Source organism: Schistocerca cancellata, chromosome 7 (assembly GCF_023864275.1).
Source record: "Schistocerca cancellata isolate TAMUIC-IGC-003103 chromosome 7, iqSchCanc2.1, whole genome shotgun sequence".
NCBI classification, from domain to species: domain Eukaryota; kingdom Metazoa; phylum Arthropoda; class Insecta; order Orthoptera; family Acrididae; genus Schistocerca; species Schistocerca cancellata.
The window spans coordinates 149,201,247-149,221,759 of NC_064632.1; the positions used below are offsets into that span (position 1 = coordinate 149,201,247).

Genomic DNA, 20,513 nt, shown 5'->3' on the forward strand with positions numbered 1-20,513 from the left:
CTGCGCGAATTGACGGTACCTCGTACGGCTCCTTGCCGCTAACGAAGTAATTGCTTTTGGTGACATCATTTGCAATAGCGACTGCGCGAATTGACGGTACCTCGTACGGAGAGCAAGAGTAGCTGATGCTACTGTGGACTCGGCCGCGAGCATTTCCGACGACTTCTTGGGTTCTTATTCGTGATGGCATTCAGACAGGCAAGGGTGCTGTCGATTGTTGCATACGAATGCGAAATACTTGCATTGTGCGTTTCCACAAAGTGATTTTTACGCCAAAGTTGCGATCGTCCTACAAGTTGTGTCAGATGTGGAGCGCAGAGCGTAGCAGTTTCCGTGGTGTAGCGGTTATCACGTCTGCCTAACACGCTGCCGGCACGGTAGCTCAGCGTGTTCGGTCAGAGGGTTAGCTGCCCACTGTAACAAAAAAAACTGAGTTAATGGATCAACGACGACCTGAAATGGGTGTCTTCCGACATCCGCCCCGAGCACGTGCAGCGATCGAAAACGAACAAAATGAGTTAAAAAAAAAAACAAAAAAAAAACAGGCAGGAGGTCCCCGGTTCGATTCCGGGCGGAAACAGATTTCCGTCGCACTCAACAAGACACTTGCTACAAATGTACTATATCTCTAATACATGTATTAGGTAAGGAATTAACTTCCAGGTTGAAAATCAGACGTTCTTACATTGCACCCATGCAGTAACGTACGCTTATTATACACTTCTTTGTTCAATGTTCGCTTTTATTACACTTATTTGAGTTCGTCACTTTCTCGGGCAAAGGATCTGGTCTGGGAGGCCCTCGTTCCTTTGTCTCTACTTCTTGCTAGGAATTTTCTTTTGTGTTAGCATTCAAAACAGATTCATTCAAGTTGACACTGCACAGGAAATCAATTTCAAACGTCCCACCACAAGAGTGCAGATGGCTCAAATGATACATGAAACTCTTTCAGAAACGGCTACTTGGTTTTTATGCTTACCTGGAGGGCTGGAAATGTGCGGAACAGCCGCCCGCATGCCGGTAGTTGCCACACGTTTGCACAAAACGCAAGGGCTCGTCCGGGATTTCAACCCGGGATCTCCTGAACCCGAAGCAGGAATCATACCCCTAGACCAACGAGCCTGCTCATAGCGGCTACGCGCTGCACATGACTGACGCCTCCGTTCTTGGTATCACCATGCATAGCTGCTGCTCACCCAGCGTTGTCCCTGGCTCTTGCGGTTTGATTGTTTTCATCGATGTCTTTTACTACAGCAACTTCTAGAATCGGAGGGAGCTCGTAGCCGATGCCCTTGTTTACGTAGGAAAAATCTGTTCCCACTACGGGTTTCCAGGTAGTACAGCAGCAGGAATGAAAGAGAAGAAAGACTAATTGAGTTCTGTGACAAGCTTCAGCTAGTGATAGCGAATACTGTGTTCAAGAATCCCAAGAGGAGGAGGTATACTTGGAAAAGGCCGGGAGATACGGGAAGATTTCAATTCGATTACATCATGGTCAGACAGAGATTCCGAAATCAGATACTGGATTGTAAGGCGTACCCAGGAGCAGATATAGACTCAGATCACAATATAGTAGTGATGAAGGGTAGGCTGAAGTTCAAGACATTAGTCAGGAAGAATCAATACGCAAAGAAGAAGTGGGATACGGAAGTACTAAGGAATGACGAGATACGTTTGAAGTTCTCTAACGCTATAGATACAGCAATAAGGAATAGCGCAGTAGGCAGTACAGTTGAAGAGGAATGGACATCTCTAAAAAGGGCCATCACAGAAGTTGGGAAGGAAAACATGGGTATAAAGAATGTAGCTGCGAAGAAACCATGGGTAACAGAAGAAATACTTCAGTTGATTGATGAAAGTAGGAAGTACAAACATGTTCCGAGAAAATCAGGAATACAGAAATACAAGTCGCTGAGGAATGAAATAAATAGGAAGTGCAGGGAAGCTAAGACGAAATGGCTGCAGGAAAAATGTGAAGACATAGAAAAAGATATAATTGTCGGAAGGACAGACTCAGCATACAGGAAAGTCAAAACAACCTTTGGTGACATTAAAAGCAACGGTGGTAACATTAAGAGTGCGACGGGAATTCCACTGCTAAATGCAGAGGAGAGAGCAGATAGGTGGAAGAATACACTGAAAGCATCTATGAGGGTGAAGATTCGTTTGATGTGATAGAAGAAGAAACAAGAGACGATTTAGAGGAGATAGGGGATCCAGTATTAGAATATGAATTTAAAAGAGCTTTGGAGGACTCACGGTCAAATAAGGCAGAAGGGATAGATAACATTCCATCAGAATTTCGAAAATCATTGGAGAAGTGGCAACAAAACGACTATTCACGTTGGTGTGTAGAATATATGAGTCTGGCGATATACCATCTGACTTTCGGAAAGCATCATCCACACAATTCCGAAGACGGCAAGAGCTGACAAGTGCGAGAATTATCGCACAATCAGCTTAACAGCTCATGCATCGAAGCTGCTTACAAGAATAATATACAGAAGAATGGAAAAGAAAATTGAGAATGCGCTAGGTGACGATAATAGTATAGGAATAGTAAAGGGACGAGAGAGGCAATTCTGACGTTACGGCTAATAATGGAAGCAAGGTTAAAGAAAAATCAAGACACTTTCATAGGATTTGTCGACCTGGAAAAAGCGTTCGATAATATAAAATGGTGCAAGCTATTCGAGATTCTGAAAAAAGTAGGGGTAAGCTATAGGGAGAGACGTGTCATATACAATATGTACAACAACCAAGAGGGAATAATAAGAGTGGACGATCAAGAACGAAGTGCTCGTATTAAGAACGGTGTAAGACAAGGCTGTAGCCTTTCGTCCCTACTCTTCAATCTTTACATCGAGGAAGCAATGATGGAAATAAAAGAAAGGTTCGGGAGTGGAATTAAAATACAAGGTGAAACGATATCAATGATACGATTCGCTGATGACATTGCTATCCTGAGTGAAAACGAAGAAGAATTAAATGATCTGCTGAACGGAATGAACAGTCTAATGAGTACACAGTATGGTTTGAGAGTAAATCGGAGAAAGACGAAGGTAATGAGAAGTAGTAGAAATGAGAACAGCGAGAATCTTAACACCAGGATTGATGGTCACGAAGTCAATGAAGTTAAGGAATTCTGCTATCTAGGCAGTAAAATAACCAATGACGGTCGGAGCAAGGAGGACATCAAAAGCAGACTCGCTATGGCAAAGAAGGCGTTTATGGCCAAGAGAAGTCTACTAATATCAAATACCGGCCTTCATTTGAGGAAGAAATTTCTGAGGATGTACATCTGGAGTACAGAATTGTATGGTAGTGAAACATGGACTGTGGGAAAACCGGAACAGAAGAGAATCGAAGCATTTGAGATGTGGTGCTATAGACGAATGTTGAAAATTAGGTGGACTGATAAGGTAAGGAATGAGGAGGTTCTACGCAGAATCGGAGAGGAAAGGAATATGTGGAAAACACTGATAAGGAAAAGGGACAGGATGATAGGACATCTGCTAAGACATGAGGGAATGACTTCCATGGTACTAGAGGGAGCTGTAGAGGGCAAAAACTGTAGAGGAAGACAGAGATTGGAATATGTCAAGCAAATAATTGAGGACGTAGGTTGCAAGTGCTACTCTGAAATGAAGAGGAAAGGAATTCGTGGCGGGCCGCATCAAACCAGTCAGTAGACTGATTACAAAAAAAAAAGAAAACTGCAGCAGAGCCGTCGTTTCCGTGGTGTGGCGGTTATCACGTCTGCTTTATATGCAGGAGGTCCCCGGTTCGTTCCCGGGCGGAAACACGACTTTTTTTAAACCCGTTTTCGGATTCCATTTCAGAGGTAACGTCACGTCTGCGTATGCAGGGATAATAAATGTCGTGTGCTACACGGATATCGCGTCATTTTACTGGAAAATGCTCTTTCTCCCATAGTGCACCGGTATTCAGTAACTCAGAACGCTCGTAGCTCCATTGTGGCCGGCAAAATTTACAATCCATTTCTTCAGGACTACTTCAAGTGCGCGTCATACTGGCTATCCTGAGCTCACTGCGCTGGCCTTGTCACAGATCTGTAGAAGTGTGAAGGTAACTAATAGTGAGAAACTCTTAAGTACGCTCAGTCTTGTACCCCACCCTGTGGTTGTCGTCGTCGCTAATCAGATGAAGGTAGACTGCTCCACGATTGAGGTTCGTCTCCACTCCCGGTGCACATGTTCTGCAAAGACAACCTTTGTTTTCCGTTGCATGCAAGATTACTGTCGGCTCTTCTACAGCAATCGACCTTAGTAATTTACTGGAGAGAGATTCTTGCCATATCAAACGAAGTGTGACCTATACGACAGGTACCCACACTTTTTACATACAACATTAACTACTGAAATAAAATTCACAGAGAATGTCAGTGGATAATGAGTTACAAAGTTTCTAACGTGAACGAAAATAAGACAACTTTTCAGTTCGTTGCAGATTTTAAGCCCTCGTCTTCCTGGTCGTGTACAGTGCTCCCATTGCTATGCAATATTGGAGGCACACCTTTATTAGAAATTGCCAGTTAAGGGGTAGGATGTTGATGTTACTAGCGCCTCTCAGATCTTCTCAAATGCATCGTGCTCTTGCTACGTCGCTAATAACAGTTGCGCCTCACAGAAGCCCACTGGTGCCTACACCAATCTTATTCTCTGCCAGAGTTATTCGTTTTCCTAATTTTCCACCAAGGTATCAAACCAGAGTAGATATATCAAATACCTTATGAGTTATACAGCCTGCTGCACAAAAAATGGTTCAAATGGCTCTGAGCACTATGGGACTCAACATCTGTGGTCATCAGTCCCCTAGAACTTAGAACTACTTTTAACCTAACTAACCTAAGGACATCACATACATCCATGCCCGAGGCAGGATTCGAACCTGCGATCGTAGCGGTCACGCGGCTCCAGACTGACGCGCCTAGAACCGCACGGCCACACCGGCCGGCTCCTGCTGCACATACCACATTTTTAATTAAGATGTACAGAATATGATAAACGTAATGGGCAAATATTCTAAGTAGCACGTCTCTACGTGTACTGAACATTTCATGAATCTACCCTGAGAAAGAGAGGCTCAGGGAATGTCAAAAAGAAGAATATTACAAAAACGATAATGCAGATGAGCAGGAAATATTCCCTACCATAGCCACACCGTTACCATGACAACTCAGTGATAGTATCTTTCAAAGCAACTCAATGGAACATTACCTAAACCAAAAAAACCTAAGTTACACTTACACGAAAAAGATTGTCAGGTTTGAAATTGACTGCTAAGCTCAGTGGCGACTCGTAAGTATATACTCTGGGTGTTGACAGACTTTTAAATTAAGATAAATATGAGACTGCGAAATTAATAGCATCCGCTGTCTAGCAATATATAAACAACTTCAGCCAATGTCAGTAACAATAATAATAATAATGATAATAGTAAAAATAATAATATGGATAACCTGTCTGGAAGACGAAATTGAGATTTGTACATAATTAAGTCCAGTTTATGGTAAGAATGAAATAATGTTCAACCTTTCACTACTCTCTGTTCGCATTTTTGTGTAAGTGGGAGCATGTTTTCGGGCAAATGTACTATATCTCTAATACATGTATTAGCTAAGGAATTAACTTCCAGGTTGAAAATCAGACGTTCTTACATTGCACCCATGCAGTACCGTACGCTTGTTATACACTTCTTTGTTCAATGTTCGTTTATATTACACTTATTTGAATTCGTCGCTTTCTCGGGCAAAGGATCTGGTCTGGGAGGCCCTCGTTCCTTTGTCTCTACTTCTTGCTAGTAATTTTCTTTTGTGTTAGCATTCAAAACAGATTCATTCAAGTTGACACTGCACAGGAAATCCGATTGCTGCACAGTAAACAACCAATTCCCAACTCAAAATGCCGTTTGCGGAAATGATTAAATTTAAGTAGCAGTATCTACCACCAAGGTCACTTGACTAGAATACAAATGAGGCGCTGAGAACCATAAGGGCCAGAAGCGCACCGTCTTTGACCCCAGACGTAAGTGAATATCAGAATAATCTGTGGGACAGCTTATCGCGAATGTTAAAATGTACTGACATTGAAGGCCTACAATACAGATAAACCTGACCCACCATAAGATCAACAAATGTCAGAAACAGGAATAAATACTGCAGTCTCACAATCGACGATGCTTCTCGGTGTCTCAAATGGATTAGCGTATTCGGAAACTAAAATTTAGTATACTGTATCTCATTCAGAATTGCATATAATAGAGTTTTTATCAGTATAACCATAATGTATATTGATGTCCGATCTAATTTTACTACATAGTGAGTGAATCGGCATATCTGAGAAATGTGCTACCGTCTAGCGGTGTTTACTCCAAGCTAAATCTGCTGCAGCGTGCTTCCCACCTGATGGCACTGACGTAAGCTTGTAGTTGAGCACTATGGGCTAGCTAGGCACGCCGTGAACCGTGCACACCGGGCGTGTTGTTTATCAAAACCGTATATATTTGGCTTGTCAGACAATTACGTCACGAAAGTCGCGCGTGCGCAAAACTCCTTAAAACGTGCACAAGTGAAGGTGTGCTCGCGACCCTGATGTCAAGTTACACCGAGTCTAGATGGGCAATGTAACATGGTACGGTAGATTTCGTGTCGTGAATTTCAGATTGCCGCATCTACATTACGTTTATCAGCATTCAAAGAGAAATATACCAATAAATTCGCAGTGTGTCAAAAGTAAGGGTGTTCACGCGCTCTTGTGCTCTTGCACCATAGCTGCCACTGATTAAGCTAATCACACATTCATGTCAACATTACAAAAGCAAACATCGGTAGTACTTTATGTATTGTACGGTAGGAATATAATAATAAGAAGAAAATAAAAACATTATTAACGACAAATTTTTCAATACGTTTACCATACGTACAACATCTTAATGATAATCTAATAACTAAAGCTTTTTTTTTTTAACAAAGCACGTTTTTAGTGTGTGAGTCATAGCATGTAAACCAGAAACTGTTTATAGTCATTGACACTTACATAAGTAGGTAACGTATGCGTTGCTGAAAACTAAATTCTTTGCACTACTGGCGCGTGTTCAGTAGCGCCGCAGCGTCACAAGAGTTGGTGATGGCTCCCTTCCAGGCATAGCATTGTTACGTGCCCCACATCGGCACGCAGCGCCCTGTTGTTTGCTTGCGTAGAGACAATGTAAGAACGTTCATCCGCATTCCATTCCTAGTCTTTAGCTCCACAGTAATCTCAAATGAATCCAGAATAAATTACTGAAAACCGTCCATATTACTCACAAACACTGGTATCTTTAACTTACACAACAAGTTTAAGTTCATCGGAAAAACTAATTGTATACACAGTTTCTATTAGTGTCATATTTTTAACTTAAATATTCATAAAAATAGTACACGAAGTTATGAGCGCAAATTCATTTGTTTACGGCTTGGGTTTTTAATTGATGTAAGATATTGCTTATGTATGCAGCTAAATTTCTGTTCACAAATCTCACAAATTTTATATTGACCGTCTGGGTTAAAGTAATGAAACTCGGAAAGATAAATTTTGAATAACATCTATACACCCTGTTTCAAAAAATGGCTCTGATCACTATGCGACTTAAATTCTGTGGTCATCAATTCCCTAGAACTTAGAACGACTTAAACCTAACTACCCTAAGGACATCATACACATCCATGCCCGAGGCAGGATTCGAATCTGCGACCGTAGCGGTCGCGCGGTTCCAGACTGTAGCGCCTAGAACCGCTCGGCCACCCCGGCCGGCATACACCCTCTTTGTACAACTCTTTGACGTAATTATTTCTTGGTTCATACAATGGATCCTACATCACTTATACCGATTTGTTTGCCAGAATGTGGGTAGACATTATTAGTATGAGGTAAAGGTCCATTATACATAAATTTAAATTTAAAAATTTCGTTGTTAATTTCAACTTGACTTTCGATGCGCTTTGACTAGAACGAGGTCTACGAGCGCGAACTTTGCAGATCGTGCTTCAGCATCATAACGCTGAATTTCCGCCTTTTCTTTCTTTCTCATCATCCCTCATAATCGTTCTTCCTTTACCGCAATGTCACGTTGATCCGTGGAGGAGAATCAGTAATCTCTTCTACCAGGCTTTGACACTTACTGGCCAACAAAGTTTCCTGTGATATGAAACCAGTAGCTTCCTGGGTACATTATTGTTTCAAATTCGTCTACACAATTTCCCCACGCTCTGTGGTTATGGTGACAGTATGTCTAACAAAGTCGTCCTAGCTAACAAGTATGCCGTTCTGCGGCGTTTCCGGTCACGCAAAAGGCCGAGATATAACTTAGTTGGACTCTAAACCGTTCAGTCCTTCATTCCATAGTTTCGGCATAAGTTGTGCCCCATTATCGGGTAGAATTGCCTTCGGTTTACTGATATGCACAAAGTAATTGTTGTCGAGTTTGTTATAAATTGCTTCTGCTGTTGCTTCCCGAAAAGGTTACAGCTTCATAAATTTTGAAAATGATTTGAGTACAGTTTAAATATAGCAGAAATTGCTTGTCGTTTTGCGCAGTGGGCCGTAAAGGTCTGTACACTTCCATCTTGTTAGGTGTTAAGCTGTGCCCGTGATTAGTGTAACTGAAAATATTTACCCACTGGCACTTATCGTAAGTCTACACACTTTTTGTGATTTTTCTCAACAAGTTATTGAATGTCACGGCTTCAGTTATTTCCTCCGCACATTTTTGTAGGTCTGGAATGGCCACATGAAAGATAGTAGAAATCTAATATTTATATGACGTACTTGGTTGGCCATAACACCCACCGGTCGTCATTATTTTCGTTTTTTCGTGGTTATAGTATACCATAGTAGATTTTATAACACTTGCTCCATTTCCCCCATCGGAACTTTTCACGTCATATTTAGTTTTTAGCAAATTCAGACAGTCGTCTTCGCTTTGATGACGGTGCATGTTTTACAGATGTTTCGAACTTTCTTCCACTCCTCTGTTTCTTAAGAATAAAACAGTTTCAATACGCACTCGGTATCATCTACAGTCATTTTCGTATTACAGTCGGGTAAAGATTCTGTGTGTTTTCCACACTTTTCACATAACATAACACCATAATTACATTATTGCAAGAAAATCGACCGTCTAGTCAGTCTTTCATGCAACTAATACAGCCCTTGGGATAAGAGAGTGCCTTATGGTCTGTGATAACTATAACCTTTTGTTCTCTTACGTAACCATTACAATTTCCTGAAATCCCATAGGATTGCAACAGCCTCTTTCTCTGAAATCGCATAGTTATGTTCACACTTGGTTAACATCCTACTCTCGAATGCAAGGGGTCAGTGTTGTTTTCCTTTTCTTTTACCAACTTACTGAAATTATTCTACTCATAAACCATAACATTATGAATCTGTCCCCATCCTAAATGATAATGAAAGATAAGGATGGTACGCTACGTTACTCTGTAATAAATTCCTCTTCAATTTTCAAATGCAGTCTAACATTCATCAGTCCATACAAAGGCTGTGTTCTTCCTCAAAAAGTTGTTCAACTTCTGGTCGTTTAAACGTTTGGCCTTGCACGAACTTGTGTAAGTCCAGTTATCCCTAAGAAAGGTTTAAGTTCTTTTAGTGTCTTCGGTCGTAGACAATTTTTAGTTAATTTTATCTTCTGTGGATCTCTAACAAGTCCTGACGTCGTAATTATGGTTACGAGAGTTCAAATTCTGCCTAACGAATTGAGTTTTCTTGAGCTTCGGCGTCATTCCGCCCTTTTGTAATGCTGTAAACACCTCATATAATAGTTCACAACGTTCTTACTGAGTTGTTCTGGTCAATATCAAGTCTTCGACATAAACGGTTAATCTACTACATTTTGAAGAGGCACTCAATAAACTATCGAGCGGTCAGATAAAGGAAGACACGGAAATGTGCAATCCAAGTGGCACTGGCTTGTAGTGGTAGCACCTGCCTGCATACAGAAGAGCTGTGTATTTACGAGACTCCTACACGAGAGCAATTTGCCAGTACCCTACCATGAGTTCGCAACCTGTCATAAACTGTATGTTGTGAAATCCTTCGGCGGGGTCAGGGATTTTCTCTGCCTCGTGATGACTGGGTGTTGTGTGATGACCTTAGGTTAGAAAGGTTTAAGTAGTTCTAAGTTCTCGGAGACTGATGACCATAGCTGTTAAGTCCCATAGTGCTCAGAGCCATTTTTTTGTGAAATCCTTAGGCCGGCCATGGTGGCCGAGCGGTTCTAGACGCTACAGTCTGGAACCGAGCTGCTGCTACCGTCTCAGGTTCGAATCCTGCCTCGGGCATGGATGTGTGTGATGTCCTTAGGTTAGTTAGGTTTAAGTAGTTCTAAGTTCTAGGGGACTCAAGTCCCATAGTGCTCAGAGCTGTTTGAACCATTTTTTTGAAACCCTTAGAAAACTTCTTTCGTACTCTCCGGTCGGTATATTTCTCGTCGAACTACCTTGTTCCAAGTGCGTACATCAGTCACCACTCCTACACTACCATTTTTTTCTATTATTATTGGGGGATTGTTATAGGGACTGGTGCTTCTCTCTACGATATTCCACTCTAACATGCAATCTGTTTCTTGTTGTAAGGCTTCTTTCTTAGATAATGACAACGCTTACGGTCGTACAGTGAGCGGCTTGTGCGGCACTACGTTCGACGTGAACGGATAAAACGTTAACAAGTCCAAGCTTGTTCGAAAACATACTTTCGTTTTTCATTACCACTTCATACAAATCTTTCCTTTGTTTGGGTATAACATCTGGTACATTACCGACAATATCTTCCAGCCCGTCCTCTAAATGGCTGTCAACATTTAGCTTCCGAATACTGTAGTATTCGATGTCCCTAATCCTACCTCATTAAAACACGTAACAACGTACAGAGGCCAATACTGACCAAACACGTCATGACTTGTTTCTTCAAGATTTGCCTGTTCCTTGCTTTTATCTTTTGAAACAAATCTCATATCTTTGTTATTATAGTCTATGACTGCCTGCTGTTCCAATAACGAATCAAGTCTGAGTGGTGATTCTATGCTCAGATCTGTCAGAACTCTAAAATGGTATTCAAAATTTATCCCTTGAATGCCAAAATGATCAAATAGTTGATGCTTTACAGTTTTACTACTTTTCCCTGTAGCTCCAGTTCATTTAATTGCAATTAATGACATTGCAACAAGAATTTGAAGTACTCCGTCTTAAGGCCACAAGTGGCAAATCGGGACCATCCGACCGCCGTGTCATCCCCAGCCGAGGATGCGGACGGGAGGGGCGTGTTGTCAGGACACCGCTCTCCCAGGCGTTATGACGGTTCTCTTTGACCGGAGCCGCTACTATTCTGTCGAGTAGCTCCTCAGTTGGCATCACGAGGCTGAGTGCACCACGAAAAGTGGCAACAGCGCCTGACGGCCCGCATGGTCACCCATCCAAGTGCCGGCCACGCCCGACTGCGCGTATCTTCGGTTTTCTGACGGGAACCGGTGTTTCCACTGTGACAGGGCCGTTGCCAAGAATTTGAAGCCATTTTGGATATTTTTCGACCGTGACTGTCTCAAGAAATATGTAAAGGTTTTTTTTAAATTACTGCTACCAGTCACAAACTTTTTCAACGATTGTATTACTTATTTATTGAGCGACATGTTTGGGGGATTATACCTCATCATCAGGATAAATGGCATTACAAAAACAACTTGTCAGTAAGATAATGCTGACGTTACATAGTCTTTCCGTAAATGCTGTGGTCATCCTGTGGAAGAAAAGTAAAAGGCGATTTCACTTTGGAAGCTGAACTGATGTTTGCATGAAAATGATTTGTAACAGTCACTCACTTTGCTCTTCTGGCGTGGCAGTCTCGTGATGCGTTGCGGCGTTTCCATTTCCGTGGCTCTCTTGGTTACTAACATAGCAGTAACTTGGAAACACGATCACAAACAGTTCTGTAGTGCCGTGGACAAGATGGCGGTCGAAATAGAGCTGCTTTCGATTTGACAATCGATTTGTCAGTCTATGTGGTGCCAGGTGTTTATATGTCTTCTGCACTTCTTGTTATCGTATTACAGATGTAGGTTGACGAAATACATTACAAATTGAGCACCTGTTACAATATTATTGAACACATCATGATATAAACTATTTATTTTACATATTTCTAAGCTACTGCTGGGGCTAGAGTCAAACGACTGTCATGTTATGTATCTTTTCTTCTAGGAGTACTGTAGTTAAATTGGAAACAAATGAGAATTTTTGAAGTCGGTCATTTCATTCAGGATCTCGTTATTCCCCACGTGGTCGTGGATGAATATTTCCATTTCTACCAAGATGTCCATTTTCCAGTTCTTTTGCAACAGCTTCTGAATTTTACTTCAAAATATCAAACACCTTTTCCGCTTTGTTTGTATCAAAATCCTAATTTGTAGTCCGTGTATGTCAACGGGTGCTAGTATCCTCTAACATGAGTCTGACTCCGATTGTTGACTTTCCCATAGCGAATCGTGGTGAGCATCAAGATCGTTCTAGAAAAATCCGTCTGGTTCTGTTTCCAATCTCTATTTATATAGTGGTATTTTCGCTCTTCTTTCATCAACATCTTTAATTTCTTTCAGTTGATCCTGTGATTGTAGTTATCGTCATGATGCCAAGACAGTAAGGTTTCTGTCCATTTCACCGGTCAACGGTCCTGGTCCTGTTATAAGATCGCTAATTGTTAATTATGATCATGATTCACTGGAAACATGTTTATTATCTTCCAAGCTGCGTGGAAGATAATGTTCCGTTTGTAACTATACATTTTTCGCGCTGCCATAAACCGCCTCATTGTAGTTCGACTGCACTGCTTCTACTTTTACATCGTCAACATTATGGTCTACATGGCTTTCTAGAAGTCGCACCCAGTCATTCCACGAGAAATCACCGCCCAATTTGCCACAACTAGCTTGGCTACGTTCGGTCACCACCTCCACTCCTTCCGGCAATTCCTGCATTTTTATACAGCACCAATATCATTAGGTTTGAGAATCGTTATTTTTTGTTCGCTCTCCCCATCAGCGCAACTCAAGTAACTCCCCTGCACTCCTTTACTCCTTCACTCCGTAGTATATCAGACCGAATGAATTGAACCAAGTGTCTTCAAATGCCACATCTTCATGGTCAGCAGTGGAAATTTTGTCAACTGTCTCCGTTGGTGAAGTACCTCCTGCTAGGACTTTGCAGGTCCGATGTTGCTTTAGCAACGTCTTATACTTCTACGATCGGTACTGCCGCATACTTATGCATGGTAAACACATTTGCCAAATCGAGTTTATCAGAACAAAAGTTTCGTTGCTTACTTCCACCCATGCACGCTAGGCCTTGACTGGTGAGGTTATCGGTTATCCTGTTTCGTGTTGGCAGCACCGCTTCTTTCGACCCGCCTGTGATTTTGAGTCCTAGCCCAGTTCTTCTCTGTTCGATGTCCGCTTACTGTGTTTACTTGGTTCTGGCCTCTTTCATGCCAATTATTATTACTGTCGTTATTGTTGTTGCGATACCACCTCGGTTCCTAAAACTTTCGCAGTTATTCCGCCCATTGTCCTCGCTTCCTCTTTCTCTTAAAACGTAGTAGCCATTCTGTAATAACTGTCGCTTTGAGTCGTCAGGAAGCTTCTTCTGCTGCTCCCAAACGATCTCTGATTCTGAGTGAAGTTCACGCAAATAATCTAATCTGCTATCCCAATTTTCGTAAAATTCTCTCATCGAGATTGCATTGGCACCGTAGGACCTTGACACTACAAAATATCGCCACATGGTCTCTTGCTTCAGTTCCGACTAGTATTCCTTCAAAAATGCCTTTTTCAGTTCTTGAAAACACAGTAATATGGAATTTTAAATCCCATATCATGGTCTCTCCTGCTAGCACAGTTTTAATTTTTTGTTTATCCATCCATACTGATGACAAATACCCTTTCAGAATTCATCCTGCTTTTTGAGTGTGTCAAAGCGCACCGATTCCGCTAGTGTCTCCATATTACGCACGAGGAAAGATACAAAGTTTTGTCTTTCCTGCAATTTGTGTTTTAATTTTGTAACTTACTAACTCACAAGTGGTTGCGGTCAAGGTCTCCACTTCTTACAACTTTTCGCAAGTGTTGAGTGTTTATCAGTCTTTGGTAAGGTTGCCTGGACTACACTGTTTCGAATTTAAATGTCATCATGGATAAAAAACAGAGAAAGGAAGGTTATCAACTACGTGAAAAACGAGACCCCAGTTATAAAAGGCGAAATAAATGGAAACATTGCTGTAGCGTAACGCCTCTGTGATTAAGCGCTGAGCAAAAATTAAGAGAGATTGAGAATAAATCTGGAAAAAGAATTCATTTTCAACGTGATCATATGAAACGACACAGTCATTCTGTGTGGAGGCAAGGAGCTTGGAAAATTTGTTCAACTGAATGTAGGGTCTTATGAAAATAAGATTGAGACTGGTATAATTAGGGTAAACGATTGTAGGATGATGCTGAGAGAGTTAAATTGACAAATGAGATGCTGAAAGCCGTAGAAAAGTCATGCTATTTTCGCTTCAGAACAACTGAAATGTCAGATGTAACGAGGTACATAAAACAGCAAGAATAGTTTTCCTGAGAAAGAGCAATTTGTTGGCATCGACATAAATTATGTATTGTTTCTTTAAAGTATTTGAAGTGTAGCCATGTATGGAAGCAAAACGCAGGTGACAAATATTTCTGTCAAGAAGAGAAAAGAATATTGAAAATTAAGTAGGTACCTCGAGTAGCTATTAATAAATTACTGAAGCGAGTGGAAAGGATTTTTGTGGTACAACTTGCCTACAAGAGGGAATATGTTATTAGGAAAAATCCCGAGACACCAGTAGATAGTGAATTTGGTAATGGAGAGGAGTGTGCCGCGGGAGGACATTAACATTGTAGGAGGAGACCAAGTTTTGACGACAGGGGCAAGTTCGAAGTGGATGTAGTTTATGGTAGTTGTGCAGATATGAACATTTTCCCATAAGATATACTAGCTTGGAGAGCAGAGTCATACTCGTTTTCAGACTTAAAGGCTACAACAACCAAGTAGGGTTGGTAAGATTAGAATTAGGAGGGAATAAAATATAGCACACCAAGCGAAGTACTGACGTGTAGGAAACTGGTAGTGTTTCAAAATCAATCAATCGAGACACATTTCGTGGAACTGCTCCATATCCTCATTCCATGATGTTCTGGGTTTCGGAAAATAGATTTCGTTTAATGTTTCTACAGTTTCAGAGAACAACGTTTTGGTTATAAATGTCTGTTCTCTGTACTTGTCATGATAACGATGGGCTTCTATAGAATCTGTAGTTTGAAACGTCGCTTATAATACACTATGTGATCAAAAGCATCCGGATACCTGGTTGAAACTGTGTCGCTCTCCATCGGTAATGCTGGAATTCATTATGGTGTTGGCTCACCCCAAGGAGTGAAAAGCCCTCCATGGGAAACACGACCACACCACAACACTACACCCTCCTAATTTTACTGTTGGCACTGCACACGCTGACAGACGACGTTCACCAGGCATTCGCCATACCATCACCTTGCCATCGGAACGCCACATTGTGTACCGTGATTCGTGACTCCGCACAACGTATCTCCACAGTTCAATCATCCAATGTTTTCGTTCCTTACGCCAAGTGAGGCCTCGTTTGGCATTTTCCGGCGTGATGTATGGCTTATAAGCATCCTCCCCCATGAAATTCAAGTTTTCTTACATCCTGCCTAACTGTCATAGTACTTGCAGTGGATATTGATTCAGTTTGTATTTCCTATGTTATGGTCTGGATAGATGTCTGCCTATTACACATTAGGACCCTCTTGAACTGTACGCTTCTGTGCTGTACGTGTCCCTTCACATTTCCACTTCACTACCAGATCGGAAACAGTAGTCCTACGGATTTTTAGGAGTGGGTAAATCTCGCGTACAGACGTATGACACAAGTGTCACTCAATCACCTGGCCACGTACGAAGTCCGTGAGTTCCGTGAAGCGCCCCATTCTGCTCTCTCACGATGTCTAATGACTATTGAGGTCGCTGATATTGTGTATCAGGCAGTAGGTGGCAGCACAATGTACCTAATATGAACGTTTGTATGTTTTTCGGGGTTTCCGGATACTTTTGAGCACATACCGTACATCATTCACAAGAACTTTTGTAATCGGTGGGTTGTTTCAACCTTACAATATTCGTATATCTCTGGTTTCCCTTTCGTACTGGTGTGCAAATTCTATTCATCAAAAGTAGCCGGTAACGTAGAATAGAAATCGTCAGCGACCAGATACCCGTAAATGCAGTGAGTGTACTTGCTATCATGAACGTTACTGTTCAGATGATTATTGTGGTACTGTGTTCTAAATTTACGAAGGCATGGACAGAGATACAATTACTAGTAAAGCGCTAGCGTTTAACCTACTACTCCTTTCCCTCCCTGTCTCTCTCGTAGGATGTAGAGGCATCGGCTCCACTAAATGCTCAGTATGTATTCGTGTTCAGTCAGAGAGCAGGAGAGGGGGGGGGGGGGGGGCGTACACCGACATCCACTGTAACTTATCTTATTCAAGATTTGAACGGCATCGATGTAAGTGTAACGGCTACGTACAAGTGAGTATCTTATGTATTTTCGTTGATGCAGCGAGCTGATAGCAAATGAGTTCCATGTAAGCTGAATGTCGGCATCAGGCGACGGAGCAAGACTTAAAGCTTTAGCGCTCAGTCGACTGACGCAAAAGAAACTTCTCACATTAGGGTGCCGCCCTATCATTTGACGCGTTCATAGTTCCGAAATTAGATTATCTAAGTTTCAAATCCCTGCGATATAATGCCACCAGAGAATCTTGGTTGACTCTATTTTACCATAATCTCGAGCTTTCACAAGCATTCACTACATCCTGAAAAAATCCAGCTTTCTGACAATATTTGGATAACAGCTTATCGAGTAACTTCACTTCGTCACTCTTTTTTGATCCTTTATGACAACTGATTACGTTGTGTCAAACACTTTAGCTCTTCGCAAAACATCACGTGACATATATATTCGTATTCTCTAAGGAGTGTCACACCACGGCCAGAATTAGCCTGAATAGGTAGTTCACTCTGTAACAACTTTATGGTTTCAGATTGTGTGTCAGTTGTAACACATTCTAGGCGACGCCCGAGTCTCACTCGTGCTCGAGTCAAAGTCGGACGCCGTCTCAGGAGAGTTAAAGATGTAAGAAATTAAACGACAGGACAATAAACACACGTAGATATCGAGGTAGCAGGATCTCTTGGGGCTGCATACGCAAGAAATTGTCAATTGACGAGTCAACTTTAAAAACAACGTAAGGCGGCAGGAGATTGCGTTAAACGAGATGCAAAATGCAGTGCATCCTAATGTTCTCCATGTTGACGGTGGTCGTACATTCCAAATTCTATAAAGCTCTCTGGCATACTTTGAGGGAACAGTTTCACTTAGAGAAAGGATTTTCGTCTACGCTTAGAGCATGAGGCTTATATCTGTTGCAATATCCATATTTTTCTCAGTCTTCCTTGATATCTTTCCCACTTTACGATTTTGAGAGGCAATCTTTTGACAGAAATCCTGTTAAGGTGGCAATGCCATTTTTTTCTGTTTCCCTCGATTTTATTTAATAATTTATGGACATTTTGATCCCCCCTCTCCCCCCCCCCCCCCCGTCATTATTATTTATTCTGTCTAATCCGTTTAATCCATTTACTGCTCCGAGATTCCTCATTTACGCTGCCCGATATCTGCTCTCTTCTAGTTTGTGACTCATGGCTTTCTTCCATGAAATAAAGTAGGAATAGTGACGAGCTTATGAAATTTTAATGAGATCTCTTTCCCCGATTTGTTTTCCAAACACCTGCTGATTGTTCCACATAAATTTGAGAATGATGCTGCTTTCTTCTTTGCATCTCTAGCACATTCATCATTTGATTTCATAGCCTAGTTAGTTTAATACTAAAGTTCTTCAAATATTTGATTAACAACAACAGCTATTTTTTGTGTGGTCTTTTCCTCTAAAAATGACGGTTTTTTAATTTCTTGTTGATGCCTTAAGGTTATATTTGTAACATATTGACCCAGCAAATAACTTCCTTTCCGTAACTTATTTTCTTTTTCGGCCATAAATGTTTGTGCGTAAGAGGTAACATAAAATAATGTCTCTACTTATCGGAAAATCAGCATCGAAAAGTGCTTCCCATTCTCTTACTTTATGGTCCACGCAACCATAAGTGTTAAAAAGTGAAGGCTGTATGTCACATTCTTGTCTGAGCTCCCTGTTGGCTGTGTTAATTTAAATCTATGATGTTGGAGGTATCTCCGTACAGGCATCTCAGAGCATCTACTGAGTGTGATCAATAACTATTTTTCGTGGTTATTTTCCATGGATATTCTCCTTTAATATTATCACAATATTTTATGAAGCCTACGAATCGTAAGACAATTGTCTTGTCAAATTTTCTTCATTTTTCAATTACTAACTTTACACACCATCCCTTCATTTATTCCTCATCGAACAGGCACTCAGTTATACATTTCAGCTTGTTATTCAGAATCTTTGATTATAAGTTGTACGCTGTGGCCAGCAGGCTGGTACGTCTACATTTTTCTAAGTAATTCGCGTCTCCATTTCGAAAAATGGGATTGCTTTTCTTTGTAGCCACGCTTTTGTGTTTCCTTTCTTTTCCAATACATGCTGTTAAATTGTAACATCTGAGATGAAAGGGCAAACCGTCATACTTTAAAAATTCAGTGTTGATTCATGCAGCCTTCCCATTGTAGGGCTTTAATGGAGTCTATCATTCTTTAGCATCCAAATCGTCCACTGCGCTGACATTAATTTAATTTGTATAGTCTACTACATCCTTTTACTGCTCTGAGATGTCTCATTGCTGCTGCATGAAATGTGCTCTCTTATAGTCTATATGTAACACCTGACTGACACTCACACAATAAGTTAAAAACAGCTATGTTCATGTAATACGAGGGTGAGTCATGTGAAAACCTTAAATATTTTTTAAGTATTATTTATTGTACAGAAGTGGTACAAAGTTGTATCACGTTTCAACATAATCTCCCCCACGCTCAATGCAAGTCCTCCAGCGCTTACAAATTGCATAAATTCCTTTAGAAAAAAATTCTTTTGGTAGTCCGCGCATCCACTCATGCACTGCGTGGCGTACCTCTTCATCAGAACGGAACTTCTTTCCTCTCATTGCGTCTTTGAGTGGTCCAAACATATGGAAATAAATTGGGGCAAGGTCTGGTGAGTATGGTGGATGAGGAAGACAGTCAAAATGCAGGTCTGTGATTGTAGCAACTGTTGTTCGGGCAATGTGGGGCCTTCCATTGTCGTGTTGCAAGAGCACACCTTCTAACAGCAATCCACGTCGCTTTGACCTGATTGCAGGCCGCTGATGATTTTTTAGGAGATATGTGTATGATGCACTGGTGACAGTGGTCCCTCTAGGCATGTAATGCTCCAAAATGACGCCTTTTTCGTCCCAAAAGAGAGTCAGCATATTCTTCCCTGCTGATGGTTCTGTTCGAAACTTCTTTGCTCGCTTTCTTTGTTTCCGGTTGGTGGAAGTGAACCCAGGTTTCGTCCCCAATAACGATTCTTGCATGAAAGCCATCACCTTCTCGTTCAAAGCGCCAAAGTTCTTCACAAGGATCAACACGCAGTTCTCTCATTTCAGGAGTCAGCTGCCGTGGCACCCATCTTGCAGACACTTTGTGAAACTGGAGCACATCATGCACAATGTGGCGTGCTGACCCATGACTAATCTGTAAAGATGCTGCAATGTCATTCAGTGTCACTCGGTGATTTTCCTTCACTATGGCTTCAACTACTGCAATGCTTTGTGGAGCCACAACTCGTTGTGCCTGATCTGGACGAGGAGCATCTTCCAATGAAGTCACACCATTTACGAACTTCCTACTCCATTTGTAGACTTGCTGCTGTGAGAAACATGCATCACCGTACTGAACCTTATTTCGTCGATGAATTTCAATAGGTTTCACACCTTCACTACGGAAAAACCGAATAACAGAACGCTATTCTTCCCTGGTGGAAGTCGCAAGTGGGGCGGCCATCTTTATACTGATCTTCCGACGGTATGTGTGCATCTGCAATATGCTGCCACCTATATGCCATTCTGCACGCTGTTTGTAGCACGCTTACCAACTTACAGGATAACGGCGCGAAATTTCGATTTGTTATTACGAATTTAAGGTTTTCATTTGACTCACCCTCGTACTAGGGGCATTTAGCAAGTTTTGAAACACATTTTTTTTCTCTGGAAGCAGTTTGGTTTTATTCAGTATTCAAGTACACCATATTATTCCCAACGCTTTTGGCTACATCACCCTATTTTTCAACATAATCTCCGTTCAATGCGACGGCCTTACGCC

General features: G+C 41.5%; 2 non-coding genes across 2 annotated transcripts; both read left to right on the forward strand.

Moving 5' to 3' along the window:
- Positions 1–327: 327 nt before the first annotated feature.
- Trnav-aac (transfer RNA valine (anticodon AAC)) lies at positions 328–580 on the forward strand. Its single transcript has 2 exons — positions 328–364; positions 545–580. It is a non-coding gene; the product is annotated as a tRNA-Val (tRNA).
- A 3,152-nt stretch (positions 581–3,732) lies between these two features.
- Positions 3,733–3,805, forward strand: Trnai-uau (transfer RNA isoleucine (anticodon UAU)). The gene has a single exon. It is a non-coding gene; the product is annotated as a tRNA-Ile (tRNA).
- The last annotated feature ends 16,708 nt before the right edge of the window (positions 3,806–20,513 follow it).